Source organism: Globicephala melas, chromosome 1, assembly GCF_963455315.2.
Source record: "Globicephala melas chromosome 1, mGloMel1.2, whole genome shotgun sequence".
NCBI classification, from domain to species: domain Eukaryota; kingdom Metazoa; phylum Chordata; class Mammalia; order Artiodactyla; family Delphinidae; genus Globicephala; species Globicephala melas.
In genome coordinates, this window is record NC_083314.1 from 164975242 (window position 1) to 164997858 (window position 22617).

General features: G+C 51.1%; 1 long non-coding RNA gene across 1 annotated transcript in view; it reads left to right on the top strand.

Moving 5' to 3' along the window:
• The first annotated feature begins 7639 nt into the window (after window positions 1–7639).
• LOC132593912 (uncharacterized) overlaps window positions 7640–22617 on the top strand; it is a 40139-nt gene continuing 25161 nt past the window's right edge. The window contains exon 1 of the long non-coding RNA XR_009559991.1: window positions 7640–7920. This is a non-coding gene — a long non-coding RNA (uncharacterized lncRNA). The remainder of the gene's footprint in view (window positions 7921–22617) is intronic.

The following is a 22617-nucleotide window of genomic DNA, read 5'->3' on the forward strand; positions in this document are numbered from 1 at the left end:
CCCTAAGGGAGGGGCAGAGTAGGAGCTTCTGGGGCAAGTTCAGGAGGCTTCTCAAAGGAGGCCTCTCACCCTTCCAACCCTCTTTTTCTGTCCCTCACCGGCCCCCTGCCCTGAGGGGAGGGCCCCCCACTGCGCCCCACTATTAAGCCAGGGCAGCTGAGTGTGGGCAGGGAGGAGGAAAGTTAGCAGTGGCCCTCCTGCAGGATGTGAATTACCATTCGGTGGCCTGGAAAGCAGAAGGGGCGTCTGCAGGAAGCCCGGGGCTCCGACCACCTTCCCACCCTGACGTGGGACAGGGCAGGCAGCTGGACCTCAATACACTGTGTCACCCCAGGCAGGTGGCTGTCTTTCTTGAGGCCTTGGTCGCTCTACTCTTAAACCCCAAAGAGCTTCTCAGAGGCACCTTCCCAGCCCACCTCGGCCCCAGCTGTGCCAGGTGGGTCAGTCCCTTCCCCTAAGCCTCTCTTTCCTCATCTGTAAAATGGCTCAGTGATGCTTGTTCTGAAGTTTGAAAAACATGGGGTGTCAGAGATGACACAATAGACATATTAATATAACATTAATATTAATCGTGAAAGGGCTTTTTTAACTGTCAGGGGCTGTGCCCACATCAGGGCTATGGTTGGTGAGGAGGCAGGATTGGGGCTGGGAGACCTTGTTCTCATCTCTTTAGGCTGCTGGGCAGCTGGATTAGTCAAGGCCCTCCCTGCTACTAATTCACCAACCATTTAAAAGTAATTTATTAAGCATCTGCTATGTGCCATGCTTCATGCAAGGGGCTAGGACACCATGGTGAGCAGAGCCAGAACCGGGCCTCAGTTTCCTCCTCTGTGAAATGGGGCCTTACCTGGATGGTCCAAGGGCCTCTCCAGCCAGCCCCGAGCCTTTCATCTAGAATTAGTCCCTGAGGCCAGGCTGAGGGTGCAGCTGGCAGAGCCAGAGCCTGGGCAGAGGGTTGAGAAGAGGCTGCAGTCTGCAAAGTGTCCAGAGGGACAAGGAGGGGGGACATGGCTCCTGAGCCCATTTCACCCCTAGGACAAAGAGAGTTTCCAGAAAAGACGAGACATGCTTCCTACCCCACCCCTCCTGCTCAGCCCAGTGACCTCTGGTCAGTGGCTGCTGTGACCTCACCCTCCTCTGGGAGCCCTGGGCTGGGAAGGAGCTCTGGGACCTGACCTGGACTTGGAGCCTGACCCCATGTCTGAGCAGGGAGCTCCCATATCCCTCTGTGCTCAGATGGGAAAACCGAGGACAGAGAAGAAAGCAGCTTTCCCAGGTCACACAGCAAATTAGTGATGATTAGTCCCCACCGATGTGTGTGCTTCTGATGAGGAAACTTAAAATACAATAACAACCATAATAATAAACAGTGCTGAGCGCTTTACAGGTGAGACTGCATTTCACCCTCACACCCTCCCCTTGGGGTGGATGCATGGCTGGCCCCATTTTACAGACAAGGAAACTGAGGTTTCACTCCCATGGCTGCCCCTCTCACCACCCCTGCTCGGTCCCCAGTGGGTTTTCTATGCTGTGGGTGGTTATTTATCCACGTCTGCCCTCCCTGCTCATCTCTGACCTCCAGGACGTCCAGGGCCTTCCGTGTCTGTTTCACTCCCCACAATACCCCAGCAGGTGCCCAGCATGTAAGAGGGGCTCAACAGAGATGTGTGACAGGGCGGTAAAGTGAGAACCTAGGAAAACCAAGTCTCCCAGAGGAATTGTGCTCCCACCCTGACCCCCAGCAGCGGGCAGACCCCAACTCCTGGCTCCTGTTGGCACCGCCTGCCACGCCCCATGTACCCACGCCTAGCGCTGCCGAGACAGGCTGACTCAGAAGGAGTTAACAGCCCGAGTCTCGGGGTGGGATTCCCGGCCTGCCTGGTGGGCTGAGCCCCATGATTAAGCCCCACACGGGGGAGAGCGGGCTGCTGACGGAGGCGTGGCCATGCACTCTGGGGAGAGTCAAAGCCAGCCCCTTCCCCCTCCCGAACCTGAGCACCGGTTCAAAGCAGCCCCACATCCCTCCCCTCTCCTCCCTTCATCTTCAAAGCAGCCCTGGAGCTGGAGCACACGGTTTACTCCTGAAAAAGAGGCCCTAGGGGCAGGGGGACAGGCCCAGGGTCACACAGCTGTTTGGTGATGGACCTGGGGCCAACGGCCCCTCCTCTGATTCACTGGCATCCTTCCTCCTCCTCCCTGGCTCTGTGGGTGGTTGAACACCAGGCTCTGGCTTTCAAAGTCCCTGAGCGCTTCCCTGTCCTCCGGCCACCCTGCAGGACGTTCTGCCTGCCACCAGTCTGCTTCTTAGACTGAGCAGCTCATCCGCAGGAACTGCCCTCCCTCCCCCAGGCCTGCAAAGTGACTGAGAACATAGAAGATTCCCCCAGAAGCTGTTGCCCTGGCCAAGCCCACAGAGAGGAAACATGAACTCATATCCCAGTTCCTCTGTTTTCCTTAATTCATTCAATCACCCACCCATCCACCCAGCCTCCCATCCACCCATCATTCGATGAGCAGCTACTATGGGCCAGGCACTGCTCTAGACACTAGGGTGAAGCAGTGGACAGAAGAGATGGGCAACATAGTAGGCTCTCAGGACACAAGAGCTGTATCACTGTTACTGTTACACTTTGGTTATTATTGTTTGAATACACCGCCTGTTCTGAGGTCTCAGAAGCCACCAACGAGGGGTGTGGGGTGAACACTGCTTCCCCTGGATGAAGCTGCCCCCCCCCCAGGGGCTGCCAGGAGCCACAGAGCACCCTGAGCACCCATGGGTAGGGGATGCACCCAGGTACGGGGTCAATCCTTCCCATCCCCCATCCTTGCAGACAAGGCAGGTGGCTCCTGCTGACAGACTGTGGTACCAGGAATCTGGGGAAGGTCTAACTAATTATGACACTGACACCTTCGCCAGATGTCCGCCGTGAGATGCCAGCTCTGAGAATAAAAGGTTCGGGTGATTCTGTTTGAAAAGCACTTTCTAAGCAATATGTTTTTCATTTGAGTCACCAGGAAATGGGTTTATTTTCAAGGACACCACCCAGGAAGGGCCGGCTGAGCTTTTGCTCCCCCTGCTGGAGGGTCGCAGAGGGTGCCAGGGCAGACAGGGCTGGGCAGCAGATCTGTCTTGCTCAGGATACAGGGCATGTCCACTGGGAGAGCCACATTCTCCGTGGGCCTCACGACAGTTGGGCTCAATAACTATCTCACCTCTGCCTTGCTTTTCTCAGGGTCTGCATAGTCACATAACTGTGGGGTGGGGGCACATCACCATCCCCCCACCTTCTTTTCCTCCTCCCCCATCACTCACAGATCTTGGTCTGTTTGTTCCTCATGTGACCCCAAGCTCCTGGACAGTGTCTGGCACATAGTAGGTACTCAGTCAATGAATGCATCCTTTTTTTATTGAAGTAGAGTTGATTTACAATGTTGTGTTAATTTCTGACGTACAGCAAAGTGATTTAGTTATACATATATATACATATTCTTTTTTATACTCTTTTCCATTATGGCTTGTCACAGGATATTGAATATAGTTCCCTGTGCTATATACAGTAGAACCTGTTGTTTATCCATTCTATATACACTAATTTGCATCTGCTAATCCCCAACTCCCAATCCATCCCTCCCTCCCCCTCCATCCCCCTTGGCAACCAAAAGTCTGTTCTCTACATCTGTGAGTCTGTTTCTGTTTTGTAAATAGGTTCATTTGTGTCATACTTTCGATTCCACTCATGATATCATATGGTATTTGTCTTTCTCTTTCTGCCTTACTTTGCTTAATATGATAATCTCTAGGTCCATCCATGTTGCTGTAAACAGCATTATTTCATTCTTTGTTATGGCTGAGTACTATTCCATTGTATCCACGTCTTCTTTATCCATTCATCTGCCTACCAACATTTAGGTGGTTTCCATGTCTTGGCTATTGTGAATAGTGCTGCCATGAACATTGGGGTGCATGTATCTTTTTGAATTAGAGTTTTGTCCTGATATAGAGTGCATCTTCTTTTTTTTTTAAACATCTTTACTGTTGTATAATTGCTTTACAAGACTTTGTTAGTTTCTGCTGTGTAACAAAGTGAATCAGTTATACATATACATATATCCCCATATCCCCTCCCTCTTTCATCTCCCTCCCACCCTCCTTATCCCACCCCTCTAGGTGGTCACAAAGCACAGAGCTGATCTCCCTACGCTATGTGGCTGCTTCCCACTAGCTATCTATTTTACATTTGGTAATGTGTATATGTCCATGCCACTCTCTCACTTCATCCCAGCTTACCCTTCCCCCTTCCCATGTCCTCAAGTCCATTCTCTACAACTGTATCTTTATTCCTGTCCTACCCCTAGGTTCCTCAGAACCTTTTTTTTTCTTTTTCTTTTTTTAGATTCCATATATATGTGTTAGCATATGGTGTTTTTCTCTTTCTGACTTACTTCACTCTGTATGACAAACTCTAGGTCCATCCACCTCACTATAAATAACTCAATTTCGTTTCTTTTTATGGCTGAGTAATATTCCACTGTATTATGTGCCACATCTTCTTTATCCATTCATCTGTTGATGGACATTTAGGCTGCTTCCATGTCCTATTGTAAATAGAGCTGCAATGAACATTGTGGTACATGACTCTTTTTGAATTATGGTTTTCTCAGGGTATATACCCAGTAGTGGGATTGCTGGGTCATATGGTAGTTCTATTTGTAGTTTTTTAAGGAACCTCCATACTGTTTCCATAGTGGCCGTATCAACTTACATTCCCACCAACAGTGCAAGAGGGTTCCTTTTCTCCACACCCTCTCCAGCATTTATTGTTTGTTGATGGCCATTCTGACCGGTGTGAAGTGACACCTCATTGTAGTTTTGATTTGCATTTCTCTAATGATTAGTGATGTTGAGCATCCTTTCATATGTTTGTTGGCAATCTATATATCTGGTTGGCACTGATCATCTGTGCAGGAATCTCTCCACTTTGCCCTCTGCATCCCTGTTGCTGTGCTCTCCTCGATGGCTCCGAAACATCCCCCCCGCCCCCACCATCACCCCCTGTCTCTGCCTGCGCAAAGGGGAGTGTGTGGAAACTTTTCCTCCTTCACAGCTCCCTCCCAGAGGTGCAGGTCCCATCCCTATTCTTTGTCTCTGTTTTTCCTTTTTCTTTCGCCCTACACAGGTACGTGTGGAGTTTCTTGCCTTTTGGGAAGTCTGAGGTCTTCTGCCAGCTTTCAGTAGGTGTTCTGTAGCAGGTGTTCCACATGTGGATGTATTTTTGATGTATTTGTGGGGAGGAAGGTGATCTCCACGTCTCACTCCTCCGCCACCTTGAAGGTCCTCTCTAGAGTACATCTTTAATGACAGCAGCACACATACACTGAGTGCTTACTGGGTGCCTGGCCCCCACAAGCTCTCATTTAATGCCCACCACAGGCCTACGTGTGATAACAGGTGACAATCATGGCTGGCGTCTATTAGTCAGAGTTACAGGCCAGCACAGTTCTAAGCACTTCAAATGGATTAACCCTTAAGCCCCACAAAGCCCCAGGAGACTTTCGCTATTATTAACTTTCACTTCCGGGTGACTTACGAGCCCCAGGAGACTTTCGCTATTATTAACTTTCACTTCTGGGTGACTTATGTCCCTTGACCGAGGCTGCTTGGCTGCTGAGCGGCAGAGCTGAACCTGGAGTGTCCTCTGGAGGCTGACTCTGACCCTGTGCTGTGTTGTTTCCCCATTTTACAGATGGACTCCCAGGCTCCCCCAGGGGTTCTGGTTCTCTGTCGCTGTAAAACAGACCACTCTAAACTCAGCGGCTTAAAATTTTGCTCACAATTTTCAGGGCCAGGAATTCGGCACATGGAGGACAGCTTGTGTGGTTTCAGTGACAGGCCACAGCCGGGTGGTCGGCAGGGCTGTCGATGGCTGCTGGGCTCGACGGGACCATGTATCTGGGCCTCGGTTTGGTTGCCAGCGGCTTCAGTTCTTCCCCTGACACGCCCGCTGGGGCTGTGATGGCCCAGATGCCTTCTTCCCTCACATGTATGTCATCTGGGATGGGCTCAGCTGCCACAGCTGGGGTCAGCAGGCATCACTCTCCCCAAGCCATCCCTCCCCTGGTTTCTTGGGCTTCCTCACAGCCCTAACAACGGCCTCCCCCAGAGAAGCAGGGGGTGCTGCCTGGACCCAGAAACCAGCCCAGCATCATTTCTGCCATATCCTACTGGTCAAAGCAACCAAAGACCACTCCCATCCAGGCTCAAGGGGACAAATCACACAGAACCACAGCTGGTCTGTGAGTTGCGTGTGACAAATATCACCCAGAGGCAGTCCCCACCTGCCCCCAGTCTTGAACACCTATCCTATCCCACCTGCCTTTCCAATAAAGCCTCTTGTCCTGCTCCATGAGCTCTGCACCCCCTCCGCACCTTCCCGCGTCACCTGCCGGACCCCTGGCCCACTCAGTCTCCTCCAGTTCCAGCCCAAGCCCCGAGAAGACACCTCAGGGTCCCCAAAGTGTGGTCGGTAGTCTCCCGAATGCAGGAGGGGCTTGCGAACATGCAGATTCCCCGGACCCTCCCCAGACCCAGGCACCAGGATCTCTGGGATGGGGTGGGGTCTGGGAGTCTGTATTTAACCACACCCGGGGGTGAGTCTGCGCGCTCCCACCTCTGGGAACGGCTGTCCCAGTTAGCGCACCCCTTTCCCACCACCCCAGGCTCTCCCGGTGGTGCCAGCCCCCCGCTGACCTCTGCACACGTGACCCAGGCCGCCCCCCAGCAGCCCTGCGGCCCGAACCACCACCGCCCTTCTCCGGGGTGTCAGGCGAGGCTCAGGGGGGAATGACTCGTCCAGTCTCTGCCCCCGGCTCCACCCCCGCCCCGCTCCTCCCCCTGGACCCCATCCCTGGGCCGACGACCCTGATAGGGGCAGCTTCCTGGGTGGGGAGGGCCCTGCTGACTCGCTCACACCGGCCCCCCAGGAGGGACTGAGGGGCCCCGGCCTCAGCTTCAGAGTCCTGCGGCCCCAGGAAGAAATCGGGAAGCGCTCGGGCGTTTGTGACTCAGCCGACCCAGCAGTGCTCCACTGCGGCGGCCGCAGCCCCCGCTGGCCAGGCCGGGCCTCGATCCGGCCACGGGAGCCCCGCCGACCCGCGGGAGCCCCGGTCAGTCAGGGCGGAGCCGCGGCTCTCCTTTCTCCCGGTACAGTTCCCGGACCTCACCTCAGGGTCCAGGTTCGCGGTTCAGTGAGAGAGAGACAAAATTACTATCGGCTTCCTAACTTTCCGTCACCAGGCGATTGGGGTCTCATGGAAAGTTCTGGAAGCCAGGCACACGGACCTCATCTCCATCGCCTCACTGAACCCTGGCCACAGCCGCACGGGGTGTGCTTCTGCCCCCTGTCCTGGCTGGGACGTGAGGCCCGGAGCGGTGTGCCTCCCGGCCACAAGGCACGCGGCCACTCAGGGGACAGAGCAGGCGGTGGAGCCCGAGCCCCCGCCCGCGGCGCTGCCCTCCGTCCAGCACCTCCAGCTCCGCCCGCGGCCCCCAGCAGCCCCTGCGCGGTGACGGTGCCCCGGGCTCAGCCCGCGCGGGAGAGAGGAATCACAGCCCCGCCCGATGCGGCTGTGTCCGCCGCCGCTGCGGGAGGAGCGGGCAGAGACCGGGGCGGGGGGGAGCCGCCCGTCAGCCCCGCGAGCTCCGTCCTCCGAAGACCGTGTTGCGCTGGCTCCTCGTTCTGTAAATTCTGCAGTGGCCTTTGGCCAAAAGCGAGAAAATCCTGACCTAGAAAAGGTAAAAGGCCTTTGAAATTATGAGCCCGGAGCGCTGGCCTGATGTGTGGCCGGGGACAAGGTGGCTGAGGCGGCAGAAGGAAGAGGAAGAAAGGCGCGGCCGCAGTTCCCTCCCCGAGGCTCCTCCAGGTTTGCGCTGACGGCCGCGGGCCCAGAGCCCCGACCTGACCTGCCGGTGGAGAGGAAACGAGGGGGTGGTGTTGGGGGGCGCCCAGTGTAGGGAGGGGCACGCGCAGGGTCACCTCGCCCTGAGGACCACCAGGCCCTCCAGCTGGGTGGGACGGCCGTGCAGCCATGAGCTCCGCAGTGAAGGGGCGGCTGCCCACCTGCCGAGGCCAGGATGGTTCTCAATATTTGGGGTTCATAGCGCCCTGGAATTGAGGGCAGCCCACTTAAAGGTGTCCCAACAATCCAACCATGATGACAAGGCCACGTTTTGTCATGTCCACAAGTTTCTCTTGCCCTCTGCTCTGCGTCTTTCTGTGCAGGTTGTGCTCTCCCACACCCTATGCCTTTTCTAGATATTTCTAGCTTAGGCTCAAAGCTTAGATGGGTCCTCCTACATTGCTCCTTCGTGAGTTGAGATTGGTTTACATTTGTCTGACCACAAGAGGGAAGGACGTTCAAGAAGGGAAGGGGGGCATAGGGCCAAGCTTGCAGTCTCTGACCTAACTTACTCAGTAGTTTTTTGGACAAAGTGGGAAAGGTGAGGTGAGTCCTGCCTACATCTGCCCACCACATGGCAGTGGCAGAAAATGGAAGAGAAAGGCTATATGGGCTCCGGCCTTGTAGCACAGTAACCCTGTCCCCCAGTAACTGTGGCTCTGATGAATCAACTCCTCCGCCTCTGCAGTGGTGGGGGGGTCAGGAAGGCAGAGGTGGGTGAGACTAGAAAGGAGGGAGAAGACTCCCTTCCCCTCTGTCAATCATACACTCCTCAGATGCTGCCCAGGTCCCAGGCACATCCCCTCGACAATCCCCATCCCAGACCCTACCACTACTAGAATGTTCCATCAGGCACCTGTAAGTCTCCATCTGAGGCTTCCTCTCAGCCTGCGTGCCAGGCAGCCAGCCTTTCACCAGCAATGGGTGAGAACCTGGAGGACCCGTGTGGGATAGCTGGCAGGCATGTTCTAGAATGTCTCCTAGCATTCTTCACTGGGACCGAGCCTCAGTTACCCCCAGTGGTAACTGTTCTGAAGTGCGCTTGGGCTGCTGACTTTGAACCCTTCCTAGCTGTGCCTTAGGTAGGTCACCTCCCATTCTGACTTCAGTTTCTTCCTCTGTGAGTATGCCCACCTGGCAGCTCGCTAGGGAGGTTTGTGGTCCTGGATGCCAAGTGCTTAGACCAGCATCCGTGGCAGGAGGTACTCCACTGCCGTTGATGTGTACTCCAACAGGCATCAGTTCTTTGCTGCCCCAGTACTCATCTCCTCTCAACAACAGTCCTTGATCTGGGGAGGGATCAAAGGTACCCCCCTCCTTCTACTCTCAGTCGGCGGTTCTGGGTGGCTCCAGCTAGTCAGGGATTTACATTAACTTGGCCACAGTTATTGGCTCAAGGATGGTCACAAGGCCTGATAAGAGCCAACAAAGTGCAATGAAATGCTGGCTGGGAATGCTGGGAGTGAAACACTTGCTCTTTGCCTCTGAAATTGAACCTGAGGGGACAGAAAGGCTGCTGCAGCATCTTGCCAATACAGGGTCTGAGGATGGAGCCAGTGGGGCAGAACCAGAGCAGGGAGAGAGGAAGAGACTCAGACCTTGTTTGAGCTCTTGAGGAAGCCATTCCTGAAACCCTCCTCTTTGACTTTTCAGTTACCTATGCCAATACTTCCCCTTTGTGCTGAAGCCAGTTTGATATGAATTTTCTTCTCATCATCTGTAACTGAAAGCAATGACCCAGATATTTTTTGTTATTACTATTATTATTTACCCTCAGGCCTCAGTTTCACCATCCGCACAGTGAAAGGGTTGAGTCTGATTGAATCTCACAGTCCAGCCCTGAATTGCTGGGATTCTAAGGAACCTGAGGGCCTGACAAGGCTTGGAGCTTCCAGAGGCAGGATGGGTTTTCCTTGCTCAGGCCACAAGGAGGATGGCAAGCTGTGGGAGGAATATTGATAAGGACAAGTCAATCATGGCTTTCACTTGCTGGCCTGCTGGGGGATTTGGTTTGGAAAAACGGAGCCAGGGAAGGGAAGAAGAGCTTCTTGCTGAGCCCCGGGACACTCAGTGGTGACAGTGATACCCAGGCTCACAATAATCCTTCTCACCTCTCAGGTGTGTAAAATGTATCCTAATCCGCTTGAACCTCCCCATTGCACCACACAAGAAGCAGAGCCCAGGAGGAAAGGGCAGCCCAGAAAGGTTAAGTGGTTTGCCCGAGGTCACACAGCCATTACAGGACTAAGCCTCCACCAACCGGGAAGTGGCTCCAGACAAGGGCTTCCCCTCCCCAGGCCTCAGTTTCTACATCTGACAAGTGAGCATGACCATCCCTGCCTGACAAACCTCACAGGGTTTGGGTGAACAAATGAATGGGTGGTTGGGTAGGAACCACTCTGAGATGCCAGGACAAGGCATTGGAATGTGGAAAAGGAAATGGGGAGCCTGGGAAGGCAGCTTTCTGGCACATTCAACCCACACTGCATTCCTGTCTCCCTCTAGGGCAGGGAAGGCCATGCCGAGGTCAGGGGTTGTACAAATGCCGAAGATTGTCATCAAACTAGCCATCTTGCACCTCTGTGTCTATGCAAACATGACATGGCTGTTGAGGAGGTGATCCTGGGGGTCGGGAGGGCTGGGTGGGAATTAGCCTTGTGTTTCTCTAGGGTTCCCCATCTCTGCCTCACTGCACAGCAGCTCCGATTTCCAATTTCTAAAGCCTGGGGTGGAGGAAGGACCAGGACCCGGGGCTGCCTGCCCTGGGCCAGCCAGAAAGCAGAGCGGAAGGCAGGAGGGCGAGTTAGAAACTGCACGACCGACCGTGGCACCTCATCCCACCTGGTTCCTCTCCCACTTCCTGCCTCCCGCCTCCTCCATGCAGCCTGGGTAACATTCTAAAAAGTAAATCCAATCACATGCCTCCCAGCTTAAAACCTTCCAGTGGCCTCCCACTGAACTTGGAATAAAATCCAGCCTTCTCACCATGGCTTCCATGGCTTCCTGTCTGTCCACAGCCTGGAATGCTCTGCCCCAGCTCTCCATCCCACAAGCTTCCCTCATCTTTGAAGTCTCAGTTGAAATGGAGTCAGCCCCACATGTGCCACCCACTTATTCTCCATCCATGCCCCTATGATCTGTCTCCCTGGCTGACCAGCACCCAGCCAGCACAGGGCCTAGTGGGTGTTTGAAAGAATGGATCAGCTAATTAATGCACTAGAGCAAATCTCTTTGACTTACTGGAGGTCACAACACTCAAATCCTTAACTCGTCACTCCCAGGCCAGGCTCTTACTACCAACCCATCTTAACTTCACTATGAAAGTTGGGAGTGGGGAAAAGAGGAGAGAAGGGGCCAAAGGACAGATGCCAAATCCATTTCTCTTCCTAAATGAAGGCCCCTCAATCCAGGCTTCTCCAGTGTGAGAGAAGAATTGGGAGCTGTTGAAGAGTTGGGAGCTGTTGAATAGATGGTGGGGGGAGACATGACATGCTCAGGACCTTGACCTTTGCTACTAAGCCCACAGACTCTGGAGCCAGACTGACCAGGTTCAAATCCCTCATCTTCCAGTGACTAACTGTGTGACCTTGGGCAAGTGATCCAACCTCTCTGTTGGGCTGAGCACAAGAGGAACCCAGGGAAGGGTTTCAGCAGGTGGGGACTGGGTGGTACAACTGGGTTTGCAGAGAAATGGGTTGGAAGGAGCCAGTTTGGGTGTGAAGAGTTGTCATCTGTAATTATACTCCAGACCCAAACAGGCTCCTACAAGAGAGGGCTTGTAGTAAATGTCAGCTAAGCTGAAGTCTGTGGGTCCCATCCCTTGTCCCACACTTGGATGACAAATATGGAGGTGTACGCCTCCTTAGTCATAGTGTTCAGGCAGCACTGTGCCCACCGTCCCCAACGTCCCCTCAACACTGACCATCTGCTACTCACCCAGGAGGCCCCCTCTCAGCTTCCTCCCTGTGGCCCTCTGATATCATCCTATAGTTTTGGCAAAGATATCCCCTAACACCCCACTTTTGTCAAAACACCAGCTTTGATTTCATTGAGCAAGACACAATCTGAGATCCGACTGATGCCACCAAAATAATTTTAAAATAGTGAATTTTGATTTTGTAAAAATGGCAAATGTATAGTGTAAAACATTTAAGCAACACTGATGATTACAAAAAAAAAATAAATTCAGCATTTGGTGGATCTCATTCTAGGCACCTCTCTGTGCACATATGTAGCATAGAAGGAAAGATAGATGAGGAAAAATGAGATTATACACTGTTTAATAAAAAGGTGTTAAATATAATTTTACTTAAATTTAACAGAAGAATTTAAAATCGAGGTTAAACTGAAATAAGTATTAACTTCAGATAAATGTTGCCTCACAAGAGATATCCTTTTCCTAAAAATATTTTTACAGTTAAGAAGAAAGCTTGAAAAAAAATAAATTAAGATGTTGTGGTCATGCTTTAAAAGAAAAAGAAAAGCTTTATGTTTTTATTTTAGACTGAATGTACTGACTCCCTAGTAATAAGAAAAGTTAGGAAATTAGTGCATTTATACTGTCCCTTAAAACGTTGTTATTACCTTGTCAGGGTTTACAACATTTTGTGCTGTTATGGAAGCACAATTCTCATGGCAATTTAGAGTGAGCTTTGCATTTAAATAGAATCACTTCTCAGCCCCAACCCTTTCTTCCTTCCTTCCTTCTTTCTTATTTTAACTTTTGACTATACCTTTGCATTTCCTTTTATCTTTTTTACTTTCAATGTTTTGTTAATAAAATTTTTTTTTCCAGAAAGACTCATGAATGTTGTTTCCTGAGCTCCAGACAGATGAAAATGTCCCTGTCACCTTTTTACTTGAAACACAACTTGGCTGGGTATAATATTCGGGAGTTGTATTTTCTTTCCCTCAGATTTTGTAGACATTGTTCCAATGTCTTCTAGCATTACTGCGGAGACCTTTGTGCCAATCTGATTTCTGCCTACATTGTGATTTGATTTTTCTACCTAGATGAACAGATGAATCTTTTATTTCTGAAGCTCAGTTATTTCATTCAGATTTGTCTTAGAGCTGATATTTCTTCAGCAGTTATTCCTGGAAGATTGTGTGTACTTTGGACCTGAAGATTCATGACTTTATTTTCAGACTTTTATTTTAGTATAACTTTGAGTATCTTTATACCGTTCTCCCATACAAGGTTTATCTGTTAGCTAACCTTTTTCTGTCTTTTATGCCTCTCGTCACTCTAATCTTTTTTTTTTAATCTTATTAATTTTATTTTTTGGCTGCCTTGGGTCTTCATTGCTGAGCGTGGGCTTTCTCTAATTGTGGTGAGTGGGGCTACTCTTCGTTGCGGTGTGCAGGCTTCTCATTGTGGTGGCTTCTCTTTTGTGGAGCATTGGCTGTAGGTTCACGGGCTTCAATAGTTGCAGCACACGGGCTCAGTAGTTGCAGCGCACGGGCTCTAGGACACATGGGCTTCAGTAGTTGTGGCACACGGGCTTAGTTACTCCATGGGATGTCATCACTCTAATCTTTGACCCCCCCAAAAAAGTTCTTCTTTTCTGTTTAATGTTGCATGACTTTCCATAGCTTAACCACAATATTTCTTACTGTGGTTTAGTCATGTTCATTTTATTTGCTGGTGTTTCTAATGTGGCTTAATATCTTTTGTTCTTTTTTTCTATTTCATTCCTAAGAACAGCCAGCTTGATTTTCACTATTTTATAAGCACTTCTTTCCATCCTTATATTTCTTATTTGAGTCTTTTATAGAGACATTGTGTCATTTGAAAATGATGAAGGCTGTAAAGAACAACTGTTTTTTCCCTGCTTCTTTGGGCAATTCTTCTTGCAGAGTATTTTCTTCATCTGCTTTTGTTTATGTTCCTTTTCTCCCCTTTCGCAGCACCTCTGCACAGTTCCTGTGCTGGTTTCTTCTTAACTCATTTTCCAAGGGGCCAGCTCTTTGTGGGAGGGTAGTGTGGGCAAGGGTGGGAGAGATGATCTCAGGGAGACCACAGCTTCCATTTGGGTTTGTCGTCTTAAACTATTTTACCACATCAGTTTTTTCCTTTGCTGTGGGAACACAGCTCAGTGTTTGACACCCAGCGGTCAGTGTGGCCCCTGCAAAGCCTCGAGGGAGGCTGTGACTGGGTCCCAGGGCTCTAAGCCCAAGATTTTTGGATAAAGTTTTCAGGTTTGGGATGTATCCTGCAAAGCCTCAACTTTCCTATCCACAAAACATACTAGAGACGTTTGCATAGATTCTCTCTTTCCTCTGGGCAATGGTCTAGATTTCACAGTATTTGGGTAAAAGGACTTCAGTGTTTGTGGTTTGGGGCTGTGGCAATTTGTGATTTCAATAAAAATTCAGGGGAAAAAATTCCCCTATATTCCAGTTTTGGTTGTTGCTGTCTTTAGCTGATTTTGAGAGAGGAAGGTGATTCAAGTGTCCTTTAGCCATCATTTTTACCTGGAAATTAAATGGTTTTTCATCCATTATCTCTTTTAACTCTAACATCAACCTTAAGAGGTGAACTATGCTATATCACCCTAGGCTGGTTAGTGGTGGCAACAGGGCTAATAACTAGAAGACACAGGGCCTGAGCATAACATAAGAGTGCATGCTCATCTTAGGTAAGAGCACCCTGCTCTGCCTCAGGGACAAGTCCTGATATGTCAGCCAAAATTCTCTCATACTTTGGGTTTGGATATACACAAGACTTAATGGCTAATGCATAGCACTCACACTGCTGCTTTTGTGTTCACCATCCATGGCAGACATCACTAATCAACCACAGTAATCTTTTTCCCCCCTCCATCTTTTCAACAGTACATTACAGGCAGACATTACGAACTAACTAACACTGGCAAGTGAAATGAAGCCTATTTGCCACCCAAGTATTAGAGATTCTTCAGCTACATCAGAAAATGACAGAGGAGTCAGAAAAACCTGGGTTGAATTTTAGCTCTGGGATTACTAGCAGGATGACTTCAAACAAGCCTTTACTTCTCTGAACCTCAACCTCAAAATTGGGATCATTGTTATTACAAAAAATTATTGAGGGAACCACATTAGATAGTGCATGTTAGTCATGGTTGCATTAAAAAATAACTCCAAAACATATCTTAAAACAGTAAGCACTTATTTATTTCATGAGTCTGAAACATAGCTGGGGAATTCTTTTGGTCTGGATAAAGTCGGCTGATCTCACCTGGACTTACACATCTGTCTGTGGTCAGCTGGCAGGTCAGCTGGAGCTGGCTAGTCTTAGGTGACATTACTCGAATGAATGACAGTTATCTGGTTGTCATCTGGAGTAATGGGGGTGATTAGGCCCAGGGGGGTCTCTCATCTTCTACTAGGCTAGCCCAGGCTTGTCCCATGGCAGCAGTAGGATTCCAAGAGATTGGGTAGAAGAGCACTGCGTCTCTTGGGGTGAGGCTCTGAACTGTCACACTGTCATTTCCATCCCATTCTATTGGGCAAAGGAAGTCACAAGCCAGTCCAAGTACAAGGTGGGGAGAAATAAACTCCCCCACTTGATGAAAGGAGCTGCAAAGTCCTATCGCAAAGGGCTTGATTACAGGGACGGGTGGAGAATTGTGGCCATTCTTGCAGCGAATCGAGCATAGCCCTTCGCTCACTAACAGCCACAGTTGAAGCTCAATAGTGGGTTTGAGAGAAAAAAATTAAAACTCAGAAATTACCTACTTTTTTTTTTTTTTTTTTTTTTGCAATACGCAGGCCTCTCACTGTTGTGGCCTCTTCCGCTGCGAGCACAGACTCCGGACGTGCAGGCTCAGTGGCCATGGCTCACAGGCCCAGCCGCTCCGCGGCATGTGGGATCTTCCCAGACCAGGGCACGAACCCATGTCCCCTGTATCGGCAGGCGGACTCTCAACCACTGCGCCACCAGGGAAGCCCAAATTACCTACTTTTTCTTTTGGTTGATGGAGCTCATAAAGACTGGGTATGGGGAGTAGCTCTTACCTCACGAGTTAACTCCCGTATTGGATAAGATTGTGCGATCCACGCTTAGTAGGAACAGTGCTGAAATCCATCAACACCGTCTGCCATCAGTATGCGATGGGAGTTGGTGGTAAGTGTGCCACCGTGTCCTGGGCAGTGAGACTAGAGCTCAGAGGAGGCAGGTCCTGCTTCATTAGGCCCTCCCCACGTAGATCACAGGTGCATGAAGAGTCTTCTTACGACAACGTGACATTTTTTGCTAACCTGCTGACAGTGTGTTAGCCCAAAGCTGATAGGGACCAGGGTTAGTCGGTGCAACGGGAAGGTCACTGGCGTAGCATCAGATAGCCTGTGTTCTGGTCCCCATTCCCCTGGACCAGCTGTGTGATGTCGGAATGAGTCTTTTCCTTCCTGGGGATGGAGGTTGGTTGGAAAGGGATGGAGGAGGAATGTTGTCTGACAGGGAAAATGGGGTGAGCCCAGATGAGCTCTGAGATGTGTAATGAGTCAGTCTATTAAAGACAGCCTGCCACCAATCACCGCATTCCACCCCAACCCCAACTGCGCCCCCCACCCTGCTTCTCCTTCTCCTGAACAAACGCTTGAAGGTCACGGTTGGTCCCCATGGAGTTAATGGGCACTAACCTGCCTCCTGGTTTAATGCAAATCTCAGCCCACCTTATTGTGCGGGAGTTTCAGTTCATTTGTACTTTCTTGGTGACACAACTCATCTCTGTCTCCGGTGGAGTCTGTAATCCCTGCAATTTCCATGGTGCTAGTAATTATGGGGGAAAAAAGTCAGAAGCACAGAAATTCTGCACCCTGTCTATGAGATTACACACTTTGTGGAGTTTATTAAATTTATTTTGCAAGTACTGAGGAGATTAAACTCACTGTGTGGCTCCAGAGAGCAAAACGAGGACCAGCTGGCAGAATCTTCCAGTAGGCGGGTGAGAATGCAGAGGAAGAAGCACTTTCTGATAATCAGAGCCAACTGGTACTGCGTGAGCTGTCCCAGGAGGCCAGGGGCGAGGCCAGCAGGGTCCAGAGCCCGGTGTGGTCACTGTGGGGGGCGGAGAAGAGCAAGGGCTGAGGGCCATTCCTGGGTCCACTTCCCAACCCGCACTTCTCAGGAGTTTGGAAGAGTGAGTCAACTCTCCTAAGCCTGTTTTCATAAGAGGGTGGCCTCCCTGCTTAGTACAGAGCTATGCCCAGCAAGTGGTCACACTATTATTTCATCATTTAGAGTTGGGGAGAGGCTTCGTCTCCCCTCTAGTTTCCCCACTAACAGTGTGGAAACTGAGGCAGAGAGAGGTTCGGTAAATTACCAAAAGTCACACAGCCATTAAGTGGAGGAAGAGGGATTTGAACCAGGGCACTCAGGTTCTAGAACCCATGTTCTTAGGCACTACACTGTTCTTCAGCAACAGAGCGGTGGGTCAGTTTTGACTTCAGAAACAGTCCTCTAGCGGCCAGTCTAGGTGGTCGATTCAGGGACACAAAACTTGAGCCTGGTGATAGGTTTAGAAGCACATGACCACTGTCCAGTGAACAGTGGCACTGGTCACATCTACTGGATGGGGGCCAGCTGTGGAGCGCTTGCATGGACCCAGACATCAATGTGTCAGATTCCCATGTTGGTCTTAGACCAGACTATTGGGGAAGCCTGCATGGGAAGCCCCCAAGACAGTGTCAGATATGTCACAGGGGACAATTACACTCCTCCAGACTGCTGTTGACAAAGACAGATTTAGAGCAAGAGCTAGAAGGGCCTGCGTCACAGGGAAGCGACACCCAGAGACAGAGCTGTGTGAGCAGGAACGGCCGGGATTTTCAGACGTGAGGACCCGTAGAACCCAAGCCAGGCAAGAAGGGAGGGAGGAACAGAGACCTTTGTTGGAGCCACACCTGGGTAAAGGGCTTTCACTAGTTGCCTAGTAAAAAGACATTGGAAACTCAAAAAGAGATTTCGTTCAGTCATTCATTCTTGGAGACTTATTTAGCAGCTTCTACATGCTTGTTATGTACTGGTGTCCACCACAGGGGTGGACGAGACAGACCAGACCCTGCCCACATGGAGTTTGTATTCTCCAGGGCCCCCATCGGTTGGGATACTGAATGCTGGTCGACACCATAGGCACACCCCCAAATCTCAATGGTTTAATAAAAAGGTCTTTCTCATTCACATCAGTCTGATGTGGGTCTGTTGGCTCTTATAGCTTTGCTGTCTGAAACCGGTGGCCCCTAGGTCACTCTGAATGGGAAGAGAGGGAAGGAGGAGTCACATTAGCTGTTTGCCATCTCAGTCTGGAAGTGACAAGTTACTTCTGCTCATGGCCCATTGGTCAGAACGAGTCACGTGGGGAGGACTAAGCTGCAAAGGAGGCTGGGAAATGCGGGCAGCACCCGCACTTCAGCAGATCCAGAGCTAGAAAGACATGGTCGTAATCGGAAGCATTGCTAGGTACTGGAAAAGGGCCATCTGACAGTGAAGATCAGGATTCACATCCTGGTACCCTGTCCACCATGAGCAACACCCCGCACAACCTCTGGAATGTTGCCAGCATTTCGCCATTCTGGCCGAGTGGTATTGGTAACATCCGCAACTCAACAATGTCTTGGCCACAGGCTCCATCGAGTACCATTCAAAGCTGCATTTAGTTTTACACATACGGTGAATTGTCAACAGTCCTCTTCTCAGGGGCTGACCTGTCTTTCTCAAGGAATCATCCAATCAACATCCTAAAGCTCTTAAGTCTGGGAGCTCCTGTGGATCAATGGAGGAACCGGTACCACAGGACCACAGTCGAGTTCTGGAGCCCAGAAAGGGCCACACCAGAAAGACAGCCCCTAGAGAAAGTCACCTCAGCAAGGCTTCCCTTTTCCTCTGGCTGACAGACAACTTGAACACCACTTTTCTCCTGGATATGACAGGAAGAGCAAAGAGAAAAAAAATTGGGGTGAGGACTGAGTCTCTGAGAAGCGCCTCATTAGCGGGAAGGACCCAGGTGGTAGCTCTGGAATGTTCCATGACAGTGACGAGTGGCCAGACTTGGAGCCTGCATTAAGCGTGACAGCAGGGGAATCAGGAGACACGGCCAATGCATCGCATCTCCTCACCTGAGCGGTGCTAACGTTTCTGAGTGACCAGGGCCCCCTTCTCAGGAGGCTGCAGGAAGCAGGAAATCAAAGAGCACAGAGTCATGGGTCCGGCAGGGACCCCAGAACAGTCGCCAGTCCAGGCTCCTCATCTTATCAGTGGCCCACGATTGTGCTATGCTCTCACATTCATTACCTCAAGAACCTGTGTGTGCGTTGGAGGGTGGAAGGAGGAAGTTCTTGTTACCCCCACATGTCAGAAGAGAAAATTGAGCCACAGAGAGGGTAGTGCCTTGTCTAAGGTCACACAGCTGGTGTGTGGAGGAGTTGGGTGTGGAAACCAGGTCTCTGCTGGCTTCCACACTGCTATTTCTCTCCAGGAACCAGAGAAGTGACAAGGCCTGAATTCATCCAGCAACAGCAAGCCCTCCTTTATCCTAAAGAGATATTGTTCTGACGTGTGATTGAGGGATAACATTCCCAGCCCCTGTAACTTTATCAGTCAGGACAAGGAAGGCTCTGCTGCAATAATAAATAGCCCCCAAATCAACAAAGATCAAAAATCTATCACTCAGGCTTTGTGTCCTTTGAGGCCCAGCTGAGGCTCTGCCCCTTATGGTCTTCACTCAGGGACTTAGGCCAACAGAGTGGCCACCATTTGCTACATTGCCAGTCACCGTAGCAAATCAACAGAGAACTCTGGGGGGTCTCCCATCAACATCAAATGCTCCAGCTCAGAGTTGGCACACACCACTGTCTCAGTCGGCTCAAGCTGCCATAACAAAATACTAGAATAGTATTGAGTGGCTTAAACAACAGGAATTTATTTCTCACAGTTCTGGAGACTAGAAGTCCAAGATCAAAGTGCTGGCAGGGTTGGCGTCTGGTGAGGGCTCTTTCTCTGTTGCAGACGGCCACCTTCTGGCCATGTCCTCACATGGCCTTTGCTCCATGCATGAATATGGAGAGAGGGAGAGGAAGCAAGCTCTGGTATCTCTTCTTATAAGGACACTAATCCCATCACAGGGGTCCCACCCTCAGGACCTCATCTAAACCTAATCACCTCCCAAGTGCCCCATCTCCAAACACCATCATATTGAGGGTTCAGGCTTCAGTATATGAATTCTGTGGGGGGGGGGACACAATTCAGTCCAAAGCAAGAACTTTTGCTCACAATTGGCCAGAATGAGTTGCTCAACTACTCCCCCCACAACCACAGGGGGCCGGGAAGTCAACCCTTCCTTGTGGAGAGCAGGAATACTGGGCAAGAGGTGTTGGTGACCCCCACACCCAGCTTTTCAACAAGGGTGACTGGGTGGCTGCTGCTGCCGTTTAGAAAAGTCACAGGACCCTGGGGCAGGAGCACAACTGAGGGAAAGATCATGATAATGACCTTCATTGAGAAATTGCCCCGAGTCAGGCCAATCTATATATACACGATGTAATGTAATCATCATGACACATGTATAGCAGAGGTGTTGACACCCCCTTTAATAGGTTGATTTGCACACAAATAGTTATTGTCTTTTGTGTGCCAAGCTATGCTCTAGACAGCAGGAAAAAATCGGTGAACAAAACCAGCCTAATCTTTGAGCTTGCATTTTACTGTAGAACATGGACAATGACCAGAAAAACAAATGTGCATATGATCCCATGATGTCAGAGAGGACACGTGATAGAGAAGAATAAAGCAGAGGGGTGGAGGGAGCCATGGAGAGGCTGCGGTGATGGGCTGTGCCGAGAAGGCCATCTGGGGGCGGTGGGGGGACATCTGAGCAGAGACCTGAGTCAGGTGGGCCGTGTGCATCCAGGTGGATAAGCATCTGGGGCAGAGGGAAGGGCACATGCCAAGACCCTGGTGTGGGACTGTACTGGGTGTGGTCATGGGACGGCCAGGAGACCAGTGAGGCTGGAGCAGAGTGAGGAAGGAATGGAGGGAGAGGAGGTCACATAGGATGGGGACCAGATCAGGCCAAGGCCTCGGAGGCCTTGGACTTCGTCCTGGGTGTGGGCTGACCTGGGGGTGATCCAGATGTTTGGGCACGTGGGCAGTGTAATTTTGGCACCAGGAAATTCTGCCTCTGAATCCTGGCTCTGCCACTCCCCAGCTGGGGGAACTTGAGCAAATACGTCTCAGGTTCCTCATGCTCCGGGATGCCACTGCATCTACTTCAGGTGACGTCTAATTGGGGAAGAGCATATAAATGACTCTGCACAGGGCCAGCTGCTGCGGCCGCCTCTCATGACTCCATTTTGTCATCTTAACGGTTCCCGACAATGTTTCTCCCCCCTTCCGCCTCCAGAATGCCCACCTGGCCTTGTCACCGTTGGGCGACATTCTCCCCCTGAGGGGCTCCTGGGCAGCCTTCCCAGTTACCCTCCCCCTCTCCACTCCCCCCTCCCCCACAATCAGTGGGACCCACAGGCTTTTTTGCATCACCCTGCTCCCAGCACAGCTCCCTTGACCAGAGCTGGGCCTGGCAGGAGTAATGGTAGACCCAGGAGTTATTCTTTCCTTGGCCAGACCTATAACGTGTAAACTGTAAACTGCATAAACTCAAGGGGTCTGTTGCGGGGTTCTGTCATGGGCCTGGTCAAGGAGGATGCTGATGGGGGGAAGGGGGGAACCACGATGTGTAAAAGGAGCAGAAACCCAGGACCGTGAGGGAGAACCCCAGCTCTGCCCACTCCCCGCTCTCCGTTCTGGGGTCTGACCACACTCCTGACCTTGGATCTGGGGGGCCACCCTAGGTCCTGGATCCCCCTCTGGGTGTAAGTTAGCTTGAGTGAGTTTCTGATTCCTGCCACCAGGAGAACTTCATTGCCTATGACTGCACCTTCTTTCAAGGTCCCATTCGTCTGCGCCCCCCTCTGTGGAGCCCATCCTGACCTTCCCCGTGGTGGGCATCTCTCGCCACCTCTGAGCCCAACACCTTGAACCTCCATGTGATCCTCCCGTTCAACAGTGATGTTTGTCCATGTATCGCGTCATTCCCGCTGGACTGTCTCTTCCCAGGGGGTTGCGAATCCTGTTTCCTTATTCAAACCCCCAAACCCCAGGCCCCGACGCAGGCCATACAGACAGCAGGTGCTCAGTGCCAGTTTACTGAGCCAAGAGCTAATCAGAGTAGAGGTGACTTCACTGGGTGCTGCCCCCGTGCCAGGCGTTTGCACTTCCTGCCTCCATCATCCTGTTTAATCCTCATGAGGAGCCAGACGTCCTAGGTTCAAGTCTCAGCCCTGCCGCTAGCTAGCTGTGTGACCTGAGCAAGTTGTTGAACCTCCGTGTGCTTCGGTTTCTCATCTGTAAAATGGGGGTAATCATGGTTCCTCCCTCATGAGGTTGCTGTGAGGATTCAATGAGTTAACACAGGGAAGGTGCTTAGACTTGTACCTGGCACCAACAGGTGCTGCGCAAACATCGGCTATCTTGAGGCTGACGCAGATAAGGCGGCCTGAGGTCTAAGGTTACTGAATACACAACAGCACAGACCCTGCTTGGGAGAACGTGGAGACGCTGGGCCCACCGCTCACTGCCACTGGCACCGCGGCGAGGTCCACCTACAAGGCCGGTGGCCTGTGGGG